The sequence below is a fragment of the Narcine bancroftii genome, chromosome 5, assembly GCF_036971445.1.
Source record: "Narcine bancroftii isolate sNarBan1 chromosome 5, sNarBan1.hap1, whole genome shotgun sequence".
NCBI lineage: Eukaryota > Metazoa > Chordata > Chondrichthyes > Torpediniformes > Narcinidae > Narcine > Narcine bancroftii.
Genome location: NC_091473.1, coordinates 123292298 through 123308437, shown reverse-complemented (window position 1 = coordinate 123308437; position 16140 = coordinate 123292298). Strand labels below are relative to the sequence as shown.

The window sequence follows — 16140 nt, the reverse complement described above, 5'->3', positions numbered from 1 at the left end:
GTTGCACGCAGGTTAACAAGATAGTTAAGAAGGCTTCTGGTATGCTTTGCTTCATTAGTTGGGGGATTTATTTTAGGAGTCAAGAGGTAATGTTGCAGTTCTATAAATCTCTGGTGAGACCACACTTAGAACATTGTGTTCAGTTCTGGTCTCATTACAAGAAGGATGTGGAAGGTATGGAGAGGATGCAGAGGAGATTTATTGGGATGTTGCTTGGATAGGAGTGATGAGAGGCGTAGATAAGATAAGCAGCTAGTTCCATTTTCCCATGACAGGAATATCAAACACTGTACAAAGTGAAATGAGGAAAGTTTGTGGGAAACATCAGTGGTGTTTTTTTTATAGAGTTGTGGGTGCCTGCAATACATTGCCCAGGGTGGTGGTGGAGGCTGGAACAATAGGGGTATTTAAGAGACTCTTAGACAGGCACATGGATTAAAAAAAATAAAGGGTTATGAGTTGGGGAGGGTTTTTTGGGGTGGTATATATGGGTTGGCACAACTTCATGGTCTGAAGGGCCTGAACAGTCCTGTAATGTTCAGTGTTCTAACTTTCTTGGAATGAGGCCCAGAAGAAATAATTGGAAAGTGTTTGAGGAATGGGCTTTCTAAACACCAAACAGATTATGCCATAATACCACTATTTGATCCCTGGACTATTTTGCCAAAACTGGAAACCCGTTGAACTTCATTTTTGACTGCAAATTTACAATAGAGCAAAATTAAGGAAATTATAAAACCAACAAGAAATGAAAATTAAAATGGAACTTGGTACTATCAAAGCCAAGAGATTTGTCTGTAATGAAGCATCTGTTTTACTGTGTAAAAGCACCATAGTCCACCCCAGCTGAAGGAAGCTGGAAAACACTCAGCTGTTAAACACACTATCCCTCGCAACCTCTATTTACAGCCAGCTGTAAGAAATGGCCTTTGTAAACTCTTCAGACTTGTAGTACAAGCAGCAATGGGGCTACTTGTCTTCTCGAAAATCACAAGGGAAGCAGTTCTGTTCAGATTTTTTTTGATATTCAATGAGGCCAACCATTTAACGACCTTTATTCAGAAGAAGCTCGATTGTTCTTTGTTTCCATCACCACCAACAACCTTGTTCTGTTCAAGATGTTGGAGTTGAGCTTTTGGCTCTGAAAGTTTCCAGGTGCAAATCAAATCTACAATGAACTGAAACTTGGACCTTTATATCCATCATAAATAGGACTGTTTAGCGTTCCCCAAAATTACTGTTTTGTTCCGATACAAACACTTTGGAAGTTTGGTGTGTTTTCCACTTTTCTGGCATGTTCACTGATGTGAAGTATTAGTTGGATAATCAGTTATTTTGAAGAATTTTACATGATCATGCAGATACAAAACAGGTATAATTGATGGATAATACAAACTTTATAAAAAATTAAATTTAATTTGGAGATGCGGTATCTCTACCCAATTACACCCAATCAACCTTTTAATCTGGTATTTCTTTGAAATGTGGGAGGAAACCAGAGCACCTGGATTGAAACCCACACGGTCATGGGAAGAACGTACAAATTCTGAAATCAGCAGCGGATTCGAACGTGCCTGGTATTGTAATAGAGTGTTGCACTAAATCTTAAGAACTAAAAGTAAGGAAGCTCTGAAAAGTGACAGATTATAGCCATCGTAAAAATCGGTGTAACTTTTATCTCTGGAAAAGTAAAGACATGGACGTGACTTGGTTGGACTTTTAAAATTAATGGTTGGACTGGTTAGATGGGGTTTAAAATATTTCCATGTATGAGAAAGGTCAGAACTTGAGCCAGTGAGCAGAATTTTGAAACTATCACAACCAATAAATGACAAATAGGTAAAATTTATTTCCTCAGAGCAACAGGGTCAGGGTGGGGGAGGACTGGAAAGAAAAAGGGCAGGCAGCATCCACAGAGAGAAATTAACAGTCATTGTTTTGGGTTGGGATCCTTTGTTGCGATATTTATTTACTCAGAGACTTGTTAGATTATGGAACTCTCCATCAAAGGATGAGGGCAAATAGCTGAATTGATTTAAGAAGGAAACTAGACATGTACAGGAAGAAGGGAACATAAAGATACACTCAAGGGCAAAGCTTGGATGGCCTCCAGGAAGGACATGTGGATACAAACAGAAGCACAATTGAGCTAAATAACTCCTCACTGTTTTTATCTTTCTGAATATTTGAATACAGTCGTGCATCACCTAACGTCCATGAAACTTACTGTGAAATAGGACATTATGCGATGTGGACGTTGTGTGAGCACCATATTATATACATAGCAAAGCTATCTGAGATACTGTAGCGTACTTGCATTGACCTACATTTTTTAAAGAAAGTTAAACAGATAACACTATATCACTCAAGAGTCGCGATTAGCGAGATTGGATGCTGCTGTCTACAAGTCAAAGCATACATTATCATACAATAAACTTTATTTTTGAGTAGGGAAAATTCAGATTAAAATAATGATAGAAAGTACAATAACATTGGTGTTTATTATGATATCAAGACAATGTATTATAGGTTATATAAGTACCTATGTATGTTTGCCTGGCAGCGCAATCACTTTGATAGACTTAAGGTACATGTGTTGTGTGCAGGAAACTGTTGCATTCGCTACATCTGGTTAAGTCTGCTACGTCCTGTTCTCCGATTGGGATTTCTGAACTCTATAGCCTTAAGGGACCACAGGCGTATTTACGGCACATGACTGTATATGAGCATATTTAGAAATGTTCAACAGTACCCCATTTAACATATGGAATAAGAAGGAAATCAATGCCCAATGGCCACTGTGCCCCAGGAACATAGAAATAGCTAAATAAAAAAAAAAGATTTTATTATCTTGATGATGGATATATACCATGGTGAGAGCTTCCAAGCAAAATATACATCCCAACTTGTCTGTATCAAATTACTTGTGTAATTATTCCTGAAATTTTATTTTCCAAATTTGACCCAATGGCATTTTCGATGAAGTCATCATTACGTGTTCCATCATTTCCCTGGGCAATGTCCTCATACAATTCCTGAAGATTAGCTTTGAGCTAATTCTCCTGCCCCCATTTTCCCCTTGTCCCCAACTCCTTTCAACACATGTTGATCTCAGGTTGGACTGATTTGGCCCAAGGGGGCCATAATTGACATTTTGCAGCACTTGTAGAATCCAACAAAAAAGCAATCCTTCAAACATAAACCTCCTTTGAATTGGAACATGCTGTGTCACATAGTCACTCCCCATAAAACTATTAACTTCATCTCTTCAAATCTTTGAGGAGCTGCAGTATTTGTTTTGTGCTTTGGTTAACGAAATCATGCAGAAATCAGCAATAATTTGTCAAGGATCAAATTGCCTCATCAATGTGATTTGCTTTTTTTTGTCACTGAACATTAGAGTAAAAGCTTCTATTTGTTGTCAGTCAGGCCCACCTGTTCCCTTTCTGAATTATCCATCCCCATCCAGAGCATTTGACAGTTCTCATCTGGCAAATCCTCTGCAAATATTGCGCGCTTCTCATTCGTTAGAGTGTGGCGACCTTACTTGGAATATGTTGGCACACAGATTGATTAGCTCCCCCCCACCCCCCATTTTTTGAAATAGGGGTACGATAGCAATCCGTCCGAGCAGGGAAATGAAAGTGGCCAAGGAAGTGGGACATGGTGCAGGTGACGTGCATTTTTAGACCCATTTTAGGTTTTTTCCCTTTAGCCTGTGTTATTTAGCCATCCTGGTTTCCCCCCCCCCACCCCCGAGGTTTTGTAGGGGGTCTATGACCCCAGTGGAATTTGTATTTGTATTTTTTCAGTAGGGTAAGGCCTTGGGGGGGGGGAGGGGGAGGCAGTGGGTGATGTATGAATGATGGAAGATTAGACTGTTTGAATTTTGCGAGTCTATGAAAACCAAAATAAAATATTCAAAAAAAGCATTGTGTGCTGCTATATTTCATTTGAAATATTGGAAGTGTAAGCATGGTTTCCTGGACCACAGGGGTATCGTTTAGTTTCTAACTGTGCAAACTACATTCAAAGATTTCTATAAATTATAAAAAATATTTAAATATTCATTCAATTTGAATGTCTTCTTTAATATCAAACTCCTTTCTCTTAACTGAATGTTATACAGTCTTTTCGCAATTTTTTTTCTCATTGCTACCTCCATCCCCACCCTCACCTCCTGGAAAATGACTCATGCTTGAATATATTTAGCACTTGCCAACAGGCAGCTGCCTGATACCCTGCCAAACAGACAATATTCACAAGGGACAATGAGTGAAGCAGCCTTCAACACTGCCAGAATTCAATCATTTAGACACAGAAATAAATAATATTGATGGATGGCACTGGCAGAAAATGCTAAAAGGTCTCTTTGTCTAATTTGAAGAATCAAATTAGAATTGCAACCCGTCTAATTCCTTTTACTTGTATTTCATTTTTAGGTTTTGGGTGTCAATAACGATAAATTAAACATGATGTAGGATGCCTTCCCTTTGAATATTCACCTACTGTGCCTTCAGTTCGTTTGCTTTCTTTGACTTGACTGAACCTGCTTTTGCATTTCATTAGTTGCTGGATCTATGACTCAATATATGGATGATATCACCTGGTCCACAAACTTACAATGGAAATTGACCAATGCTGAGTGGAGATCTGCTTGGGTATAACATTTTTCCACAACCAGTCCCAGCCCTGTACAGACATTGCCGAATGCAGTGTTTTTGGGTCATGCAGTATGGAAGCAGGCCCTTTGGCCCATGCCAACTAAAGTGCCTTTCTGAGTTTGTCCCATTTGCCTGCAGTTGACGCATATCCCTCTAAACATTTCCTCTATATACTGTATATTTCCTTCATAGATAAAAAGATATTCGCTGGAAATTTTCTTCTTGGACCACAAGAGGCTGAGGGAGAGCCTTAATAATGAATATAAAATCATGAAGGATGTAAGTGAGGCAAATTTCACAGGTTGAGAGAATCTTGCACTATTTTCACAAGGAAGGTGGTAATGAATGAGCTGCCAGAGAAAGCAAAAGATAGAGGAAGTGGATACAATTGCAATGGTTAAAAGATATTTAGCCAGGTACATGGATACAGAGGTTTAGAGAGATGTGGGATAAATACAGACAAATGGGACAAGCTTGAGGAGACATGGTTGGCCTGGACAAATTGGACCAAAGGGCCTGTTTCCATACTGTAAAACTCTATGACCTTCTGTGTGAAACACTTGCAGGTTCCCTTTAAATCTTTCCCCTCTCAGCTTAGACTCCCTTACCCTGGAAAAAAAAGACTGACACCATTCACCTTATTTATGTCCCACATGATTTTATACATCTGATTTGCTCCAGGGAAACAGACCAGGACAATCCAGTTTCTCCTTATAACTTGAACCATCCAACTGACTCCAAAAATTCACATGAATGCCCAGTGAATTTCCTCATCCACTTGCCAGGCACAGATTCCATTTCCAAACTTCAAGACTGCAATAAGCCTCAAGAGATGCTTGGGAAAATCCTCCCCTATCCTGAGCAATGCTCACTATCCACTCCCTTGTTTGTCACCACCAGATCACAGCAACAGTTGGCCAAGCATCATCTTCCATTCCCATGCATTCATTGGCTGAACGTGAATCCAATGCATCTGCTGATTATGGAATCGGCAGAGCTAGATGAAGATCTGACCTGAGTCAGCACAGCCCGACCAACTCAGCCCAACTGAGCTGGAAGGAAAAATGGAAGATCAGTATTATTTAAAGAGCAAGCGATTGCAGCACGCTGCCATGCAGGATAACTTGGGAGTACTTGTGGATGAATCACAAAAGATTAGCTTGCAGGTGCAGCAGGCTATCAAGAAGGCAAATAGAACGTTGGCCTTCATTGCTCGATAGATTGAATTTTGGAGAAGGGTGGTTCTGCTGTAACCAGTAACTGTACAAGATACTGGTGAGATTCAAAGCTATGTGTGTGTATGGAAAAGTTGGTGGGACAGTAAGTTTGCTGATGTTCCAAAGAATGGTGGAGCTGTGGGCAGTATTGAGGGATAAAGTTATAAGGAGAAACTGGATTGTCCTGGTCTGTTTCCCTGGAGCAAATCAGATGTATAAAATCATGTGGGACATAAATAAGGTGAATGGTGTCAGTCTTTTTTTTTCCAGGGTAAGGGAGTCTAAGGTGAGAGGGGAATGATTTAAAGGGAACCTGCAAGTGTTTCACACAGAAGGTCATAGAGATGGAGTTTAATCTGGGCTAGTGTGAGGTAGGTTAAATTGGAAGGCATACAGGGATAAGGGGAAACAATGGAATTGGTGGGAATGTTCTGAGAGTTTAGACTAGCAGAATGACCTTCAATGTCTTAGAAAAGTATGAAAAATTAGTTTGGACAAACGCCATAAAGACGATTAAATCAGGAATGAGCTCAAAACAATGATCACGTGTGTTTCTCCGTCAAATAGGTTAGGACTGAATAAATATTCACACTCCAGTTGTCAATGCCCTGCCTTTCGAGTTTTCCCCTCCTCGCTCGTCTCCCCCCCCACCCCCCTCCCCCATACACACTTTGGAATTCGCGTGTGCAATCGCATCCTTTCGAGTCTGGATGGACGTCTCGGCGGAATGTGACTGCGGTCGGCCGAGGATCGAAGCCGAGCGGTGGCGATCGCGGTGAGACTGGCAGCGGGTGATTACATGCTGGTCAGGTCCTGCACGGCACCGCAGCAACTGGCCGCAGCGGCTGCGGTGGCATCAGACCGACGTTTATTGCAGGAGACTGCAGTGAAGGCTGAATTCCCTGCGTGCAAGAAAGAGACTGACGCGGCCGGTGAAGCTTCGGCTCAGTATCCAGTGAGTAGCAAATGGTAACTTCAGATCAATCGACCTCGTGCCGAGCTTGAAACATATGCCAAGCAGCATGATTCAAATCTCTTTCACGAAGGGCCACACGATCGGAGCGGGTTCTTTCCAGAGCCAGGGATCCTGCGCTGTCCGTATCCCGTTTCCTCCCACCCTCCAAAATGGGTTAATGGGATGCGACGGACTCGTGGGGCGAAGTGTCCTGTCTGTCGCAATTGACCCCATGTGTGCATGTTCACTCTTTGGCTTGGCTTCGCGGACGAAGATTTATGGAGGGGGTAAATGTCCACGTCAGCTGCAGGCTCGTTTGTGGCTGACAAGTCCGATGCGGGACAGGCAGACACGGTTGCAGCGGTTGCAAGGGAAAATTGGTGGGTTGGGGTTGGGTGTTGGGTTTTTCCTCCTTTGCCTTTTGTCAGTGAGGTGGGCTCTGCGGTCTTCTTCAAAGGAGGTTGCTGCCCGCCAAACTGTGAGGCGCCAAGATGCACGGTTTGAGGCGTTATCAGCCCACTGGCGGTGGTCAATGTGGCAGGCACCAAGAGATTTCTTTAGGCAGTCCTTGTACCTCTTCTTTGGTGCTCCTCTGTCTCGGTGTCCAGTGGCGAGCTCGCCATAGAACACGATCTTGGGAAGGCGATGGTCCTCCATTCTGGAGACGTGACCCACCCAGCGCAGTTGGATCTTCAGCAGCGTGGATTCGATGCTGTCGGCCTCTGACATCTCGAGTACTTCGATGTTAGGGGTGAAGGCGCTCCAATGAATGTTGAGGATGGAGCGTAATGTTCAATACGGTGGAAGGAAATCATGGCACGGGAATAAAAGTCTGGGCTGATGGTATGTTTCTTTGAATACCTGCACACTCTTTCCGTGTGCAAACGATGAACGATACCGTTTATTTTTGCAGCGCGGCGCACGGTCAATCGTGCGCATTTTGGGAAGAAACCGATCTGCCCCGCTCGCTTATTTTCCAGTCGTTGCATCATGCCCCTCTCATTTGAACCCACTGCTGAATTCTTTCACAGCTCAAATGCTGGGGTGACCAATGTTCTCGGGGCAGAATTTGTTCACGTCAGGCACCGCCTTCGTGGAGTGTTTCTGTTCTCCTTTGTAAACCAACTCACCTGGAGTGCTGAGTGCTGAGACTTCAGCTCTTCCTGGACATGCCGATCATTTGATTTCAATATTCCCATGTGACATTCTGGCATTCGTGATGTGAAGTGAAGCCATAAAATTGGAGCGGTCCAGTCAGCGCCTGCAGGTGAAATATGCAGAACCCTCCATAATATTTGGGTCAAAGATACATTTTGCCTTTATTTGCCCCCCCCTCCCTTGTGCTCTATAGATTTAAATTCGCAACCAAACAACTCCCGAGTGTTAAAGTGCAGACTTCAGCTTTTATTCACGTTTTGCTTTGACCATGTAGAAATTACAGCATTTTTATACATAGTTCCCTCATGTCAGGGCACCATAATATTTGGGACATTTGGCTTCACAGATGTTTGTGATGACCCAGGTATGTTTAAGTGTTACATTTGTGCAGGTAGAAGAGAGCAAGGCTTGCTTCTAAGCTTTTGATCACTTTTGGAGTCTGTAGTTGTCATTTTTCAACATGAGGACCAGAGTTGTGCAAATGAGAGTCAAAGAAGCCATTATGAGGTTGAAACACAACAATAAAACAGCAAGAGACATTGCCCAAACCTTAGGATTACCAAAATCAAATGTTTGGAACATTAATTAAGAAGAAAGAGTGTACTTGTGAACTCAGTAATCACGAAAGGACTGGTAGGCCAAGGAAGACCGCCACTTCTGATGACAGAAGAATTCTCATCGTAATGAAGAAAAATCCCCAAACGTTTGTCTGACAGATAAGAAGCACTCTTCAGGAGGCAGGTGTGAATGTGAATGACTACTGTCTGCAGAAGACTTCATGAGCAGAAATAAAGAGGCTACACTGCAAGAGGCAAACCACTAGTAAGCCATAAAAAACAGGATGGCCAAATTACAGTTTGCCAAGAAGCATTTAAAGAGCCTGCAGAATTCTGGGATAAAAGGTCTTGTGGGCAGATGAGTCCAAGGTTAACCTGCATCAGAGTGATGGCAGAGCAAAGTGTGGCTGTGTAAAGGAACTGCCCAAGATCCAAAGCATATCGCCTCATCTGTGAAATATGGTGGAGGGGTTGTTAAGGCCTGGGCATGTATGGCAGCCACAGGTACTGGTGCACTTATCTTCATTGATAATATAACTGCTGATGGCTGTAGCAAAATGAATTTTGAGGTGTACAGAAACATCTTATCTACTGAAGTTCAACCAAATTCCTCCAAACTCATTGGATGGTACTTCACCCTACAGTGATCCCAAACCCTACAGTGATCCCAAACATACTGCTAAAACAACAAAGGAGTTTTCCAAAGTGAAAAACTGGAAAATTCTTGAATTGCCAAGTCATTAACTCAATCTAAATCTAATGGAGCACGCCTTCCATATGCTAAGAAAAAAAAAGAAGGGGACAAGCCCCTAAAACGAGCAGAAGCTGAAGGTGGCTACAGTTGAGGCCTGGCAGAGCATCACCAGAGAAGGTGCTCAGCACCTAGTGATGTGTATGAATCACGGACTGCAGGCACAGGATGCACAGTAAAGTGGTAAACATGATTAATATACGTACCATAGCTATGTCCCAAATATTATGGTGCCCTGAAATGAGGGAGCTATGTATAAAAATGCTGTAAATTTTACATGTTCCAACCAAAATGTGTACAAATAACCTTTAATAAAATCTGGAATGTGCACTTTAATCACGTGTGAATTGTTTGATTACAAATTTAAATCTGTGGAGCACAAGGGCAATGAATGTAAAACGTATCTTTGACCTAAACATTATGGAAGGGATGGTAAATCAGTATGTTGGTTTGGAGTTCTTCAAACCAGTCCTGGTGAAGTTTTTATTTGATATTTTGAATGTGCACACACGAACAGCACATTTTTGTTTGTGTACGTCATTCTGATTGACCCTTTCGAGTCAATCATAAATTTATCTACACTCTTTAAATCTGAATCTATAATTCCAACAGTACACAGTGAAATAGACATAGGGAGTAAGCATGTGATTGCTTTTTTTCTAATTGCTCTACCCCCTCCCCAACTTGAGTATGTGTTGTTTGTCAATAGCCTGTTGTCAGATGCCCTGCCAGCTTGGCATTAATCATGAGAGAGTTTGCACACTTGCCAATTTAGTTGATTGTGGAGAGCTTCACGGTGACCTTGTTCTCATTACACATTGCATATTTCATCATATTAAACAGAGAGTGGGAGTCTTCAGCATTTTTTTTTGGTTTCTTTTCTAGGCAAGCAATTTGTACCAGTGCTCCCATGAGAATACTGTACTGACTAGGCATTAAATGTGGAAACCTCCTGACAGCAGTTATTTGAAATCTCCACTGAGCTAATGTTCTTACTGTAAAATGTGACTAAATGCCAAATATAGTTATTGTAGAAAGAATGTGATTTACTGATCCACTGAAATATTGCGAAGGTTAAATTGATGTTTTTATTTGCTTTTTGTTTGAAACAACAACCAAGAATTTTTCTTTTTGGAGTTAATACTGTACTGACTTGATATTAGAAATTGAAGAAATAGAAATATTATTCAGGTTTGTTGAGAGAATGAAAGGAATTTATTCCATTTAGTGTATGTTAAACATTAAAAACCCAGGCTTTGTGTGTTCATGTCTTATGTCAACAATTAACAACCATATATGCTGCATGAATGTGAAATACTGACCACCAGGGTGTCCAATGGTCATTCCAATAAGGCTGGCCACTTTTTAATGTGACTTGGTCCACAGAGTTATCTCCTTTTGATCCTAAAACCCTCTCATTGATTGAGATAGCTGATAAGTTTTGCTACTCCTTTCGATGTGCAATTCTCACAGGCAACCTTGATCATGCTTTATTTGGGTTTTAATGCAGGAGTTCACAGTACTGCAGTTGCCAAATTCAGCAGGAAAACAGCTTTTACATCTCGGTGGATTTTATGCGCAATGGTTGGCAAGGCTTGTAAATGTGTGTGATTTTTTTTTAAAAGAAAAAATTCTTACGAGTTCTCTCCTGGGTCAGCTATTTTCGGAATTTTTCAGAGATGGTAACATGTCATTTAATAGTGTTTATCTCACCTCATTTGTCTGTGATTTAGAATTGGATCTGAGAGCTTCAAAGAGAATATTTCTTGAACAACTATTAATTAAGCTAGATTCTCAAGGGCTTGATTTGAGAATGTTGGCAACCCTGCATCCAATTACGTGGATAGCAGTTGACAAGCTCTCACCTCTGTAATCGCTGCTGCCGTTTCTGTGTAGCAAAAATCATATCAAATTTGCCTGTCTTTCTGAGGACCTCTAACTCGTTCCATTGACTGAAGAAAAAAACAATGGGGAAACTGAACAGCAAAGAGTTGGGGTGGGGAAAATGGCGATGAAAGTGAAGGGAGAACGGGAATTCTGAGAGAATGCCAAGAGTAAAGAGAAAAAAATGTTGGAAAATAATTTGTGGTTCATGTTTGGAATATCTTCAGCATCTGGAGTAAAGCAGTTTTTATTTCATTTTTAACACCTTGTCAACTTAAAGGCATTATTACGTGCTACCATTTTAGTAAAATGGGATTATCATTGTAAAGGATAGTATAGACTGGAGGGACTCAATGGTCACAGTTTAAAATTTAACATTTTACACAAGCACCAAGCACAACACAAGTCACAGCCCAGCAATAATTCAATATATTGGAAGAACTGAGGGAAGACTTGTCCAGAATTCGATACATTTGCAAAGACATTGTGATTTTGCAAAGGAGAACCATGCTGATTGCTGGAGAGAGAACAACTCTTTGAAAGCAGCACCTCTGGCCAGCCATTTTTTGTGGAATTGAGAGCAAAGCATACTTTATGAATGACTGGGCGTATTCAGTGGATTTACCAATGCCAAGAGAGTCTTTGGGAAGCAAAGTGCTTCATTTTGATTGTAACTTACAGTGAAGACTACTTGAAGACACTAGAACTAGGGTCTTGGAAGCTTGGTGGAGGCCGCCCAGTTCGAATCTTGCCTACAAAAGGACCAGGAGTGTTATGACCACAGCTCATGTGGATGGACATTTCTTTAAAGGCAATGCAAGGAGAATCCGTGAGTCTGTAGCCCCTTTCACGCTTGCAAGTGATCCCAGGAATCAAACGGCAATCAGCCTTTAAAGTGGCAAGTGTGAAAGCAAAATCAGCTCAACGCCAGGTCAGTTGACGTCATCTCACGCCAGGAATTGACGTCCTCGACCCCAATACAATCCCTGGAGTCTTCTGACGCCGGCGTTGCAATCAGGCAAGTGTGAAAGGGACATTGAGGGATTGAAATGACCCCAGTTTTTGCGTGAGTGCAATAAGAAAATATGAAAATGAAGGTATAAACTTTGCTATGGGAAAGTCGCAGTGGGGGAGAGGGAGAGGAAATAAATAGCAATAGCAGACAATTTTTAAAAAGTTTGGGAAAATTGGTAGTGCAATAGCGCACAATTTATAAAGACCATGGGGGAAAAAAGCAATGGCGAACCTGACTTCCCAGAGTGCCTTGCGGCAGAGAAATGCCACTATGAATGCTCCATGCATGCAGCCGGGCATACAACCTTTTTTCTACCACATGGAATTCTGGGAGGGCAGGTCCGTCATCGCTTTTTCCCCACAGTATTTATAAATTGTACATGATAGCACTTCCAACTTTACCACCCTGTTTAAAAATTGTCAGCTATTGTTATTTATTGCTCACACTTACCCACAGTCCTTTATAAAGTTTATATAGGTCGGCACAACAACAACAAGAGATGAAGGGCTCATACTGTGCTGTACATAAAGCTTAATTATGTTATAATTAGGCATGATTAATTTTGTTCAAATATAAGATCATAATATATTGATCAGGATTTAGGACAGGTCCACCATCACTCGATGTGTCATGACATCACCCGTAGAAGGTAGAGCGGTCCTAACCCCTGGGATGGCTCCTTGTGAGTGTGAAAGCGTTCAGTGTCCCAGTTAGGAGTGGTCAAGTGTGAAAAGCTAAACCCCCCCCATTCCTATCCTAGGATACAGAATGGCCAATTTGGTGGGATGCAAGTGTGTAAGGGTCTTTTAGCAGCCACCACTCCAGTCTTCCCATCAGTACATCATTAATTCTGGGCATCAAATTTCAAAGGCCTGTGCCTCAACACTGAATTTGAAAGACTGAACTTTGAAATAACTGTAGATTTTGACCTGGATAGCTTAAAAGTTAAGACTATAGTTTGAGTTAGAAATAAAATTAGTGTTTTAAAATTAAATATGGTCTGGTTCATTGCCTAATGCTGCTCGTTATGTGTGGTTCGTAACAGAAAATACCAATCCCTCACTAAAATGACAAACAGTGACCACCTCCAACATTCAATGATGTTATCAACTTGAAGACCTTCATCCATATCCTATGCAGTGACTGAAGTCTGCTGAATTCTTGAGAATCTTGATTAATTGACATTGGAGTACTATTTGAAACACTGATCCAATCCTGAGGGGCATTTAAGAGACTCGTCCCGAGGGGCATTTAAGAGACTCTTAAACAGGCACACGGATGAAAGGAAAAATAAAGGCTAACGAGGTAGGAAGGGTTTAGTTGTTCTTTTGGTAAGAATACATAAGTCAGCACAACATTGTAGGCTGAAGGGCCTGTACTATGCTGTAGAGTTTTCTAAACAGAGAGGCATGAAGGTAGCATTTGAAAATGACTCTGAGGAGATGAGCCATGATGAATATGGAGCAGGCTCAAGGTTGCTAGTTTTGCTTCCTCACTGACAAAAGGCAAAGGAGGAAAAACCCAACACCCAAACCCAACCTGCAACCGCGTCTGCCTGTCCCGCATCGGACTTGTCAGCCACAAACGAGCCTGCAGCTGACGTGGACATTTACCCCCTCCATAAATCTTCGTCCGCGAAGCCAAGCCAAAGAAAAGAAAAGATACTTTGCTGTCTAGTGGTGTTTTTGATGAATAATATCCACAGGATATTGATGATGAAGACCTTGACAAATTGCCAGAACTATACAATTAATGGTATTACAATTATATTTTTATGATGGTGATGGCCGTTGCCTGACACGACCAGCATAAATGCACTTTGATGCTTGTTAATCCATGTTGAAATTTTCTTGCTGCATATGGCATGGTCAGTTTCATTTTTTATTAATCCCAATGGATTAAACATTATACAATCATCTGCAAATATCCCTGCTTCTCCTATGATATGAAGGTTTAGTCAACACAAGATGAAGCGTCTGAAGGTTACTGGGCATGTGATATGGACCTGTGAAAATTCTGCAGTGACATTTGGAGTAGAACCCATTGGCCTCCACTGACCTCAGCCTCCATATTTTTTGAATATTTTATTTATAACTTTCCAAACGGAAACTCAGTTATTAATGTTAACAGTATCAGCATTGATTACATTTTACAATGATCAGTTTTATACAAAGTTTTCTGCTGAGTGCAAGCTTTTTTTGATCCCTCCCCCACCCCACCCTCAACATTTAACACTTAACTAACCACAGTTACACACAACATTCAGGACGTCCACAACAAAGGTATAAGAATTATATCAGGGGTTTATGGGTTTGAAATGACACAGTGTTTTCTTCTCTTGACTTTTCCTGGTCAGGATGGAATGGACCCACCACCCCACCGATTGATGGATAGACAGGGAAGGTAGGGTGGTGAGGCATGATGGTCCACACTATAATTGTCCTCCTATGGAATTTAGGTATGGTTGCCAAATTTTCAAAAAAGTGTTATTCTTTTTCCTTAAGTTGTAAGTAATTTTCTCCAGGGGAAAACAGCTTTGCATTTCTGCATTCCAGTGAGTTATGCTCAGGCAGGAGTTGGATTTCCAGGTAACTTCTATGCACTTCCTGGTCATTTCCAATGCGATCATTACAAATGGATTTGACATTTGGACAGGTTCATTGTGAGTCTTATGTCCATTATGTTTCCCAACAGGAACAACTCTGGGTCCTGCGGGAATTCCTTACCTATAATTTTTTTCTAGGTCATGGCCTAGTTCCACTCAGAAGGATCTCACCTTGGTACATGTCCAGGTTGCACGCACAAAGGTTCCTGTCTCAATACCACATCTAAAGCATTGGTCTGACAATTCTGGTTTAGATCTGTTCAAGTTTTATGGCGTCAGGTACAGCTGGTGTAGAAAGTTGTACTATACCAACCTTTATCACGCATTAATGATTGCAGTCATACTGATTCAACAGAAGACGGACCAGCACCGCTCATAAATTGTTATTCCTAGGTCTGACTCCTACCTCCGCCTTGATTTGTGAAGGCCTAGTTTAGGTCCTTCTGCTTGGAGCAAGAAATATATTGCTGAGATGAGCTTCCCCTTCTAATCGTGGCCTCTACCCGCTAAGGCCATAGTTGGACCTAATTTGACCTGAAGAAAAGATCTTATCTGAAGACAGCAGTGGAACGTCTTATTTGATAAATCATACTTGTGCCTGAGTTGTTCAAACAACCTTTTGGGGATAGCCCCTTTTTGATTCCTAGATATTGGCTAATTTTATTCCAGATGAAGATAATTTGTCTCTGCCACCATGCTTGTGTCAGCTGTGTTTGAGGATTGACTCCAGCTGCCTGTAATTTCTGCTGACTGTTTCACTGAAGTCCTTGATGCAACATTCTGTCAAATGCTATTTTGAAGTTAAGGGACAAAAGCTAATGTTGGGAACCATAGTCACCAGAATGTTGCCATGATACATGGAGATTCCATTAAAACCCAAAGTACAAAGGCTCCAGGTCTCCTTCCATTTCACATTGTCTGTGTTACTCCTCAGGGTACAGAATGTACCTGGGAACTGTGGTGGAGGAGTTTGGGACATTGGCCAAAAGCAATTATTCTGTGTGTGGGTTGGCAGGCTATAGCTGATGACTTGGTGCTGGTTCTCTTCATATGAGCAATTGCAAAGATGATCATTATGAACTGTTGGGGAGTTGTCTGTACTTCGTTCAAGTTTATTATCATCTGACTATATAAACAACTCAATGAAACAATGTTTCTCTGGAACACGGTGTACACACATAGTGATTACATAGATAAATAAAAATATGAAATGAATATGTTTAAATATTTCAGAATAATTTGTTTCATTTGTAAGTGACCTAAGGTTACAGGAATACTGTTCATCAATCTCACAGCCTGTGGGAAGAAGCCATTTTCCAGCCTGGCAGTCCTGA

At 41.4% G+C, this 16140-nt stretch overlaps 1 protein-coding gene across 17 annotated transcripts in view; it reads left to right on the top strand.

The window, feature by feature from the left end:
* Nucleotides 1-16140, top strand: part of st3gal3a (ST3 beta-galactoside alpha-2,3-sialyltransferase 3a) — an 847148-nt gene that overhangs the window by 155861 nt on the left and 675147 nt on the right. For 14 of the 17 annotated variants that reach the window (XM_069938967.1, XM_069938971.1, XM_069938970.1 and 11 more), the window contains exon 1: nt 6539-6836. The exons of the other annotated variants lie outside the window; for them this stretch is intronic. The gene's annotated coding sequence lies outside the window, so the exon portion shown is untranslated. Of the gene's footprint in view, nt 1-6538; nt 6837-16140 lie in introns of those variants that run through there. 17 annotated transcript variants of the gene reach the window in all.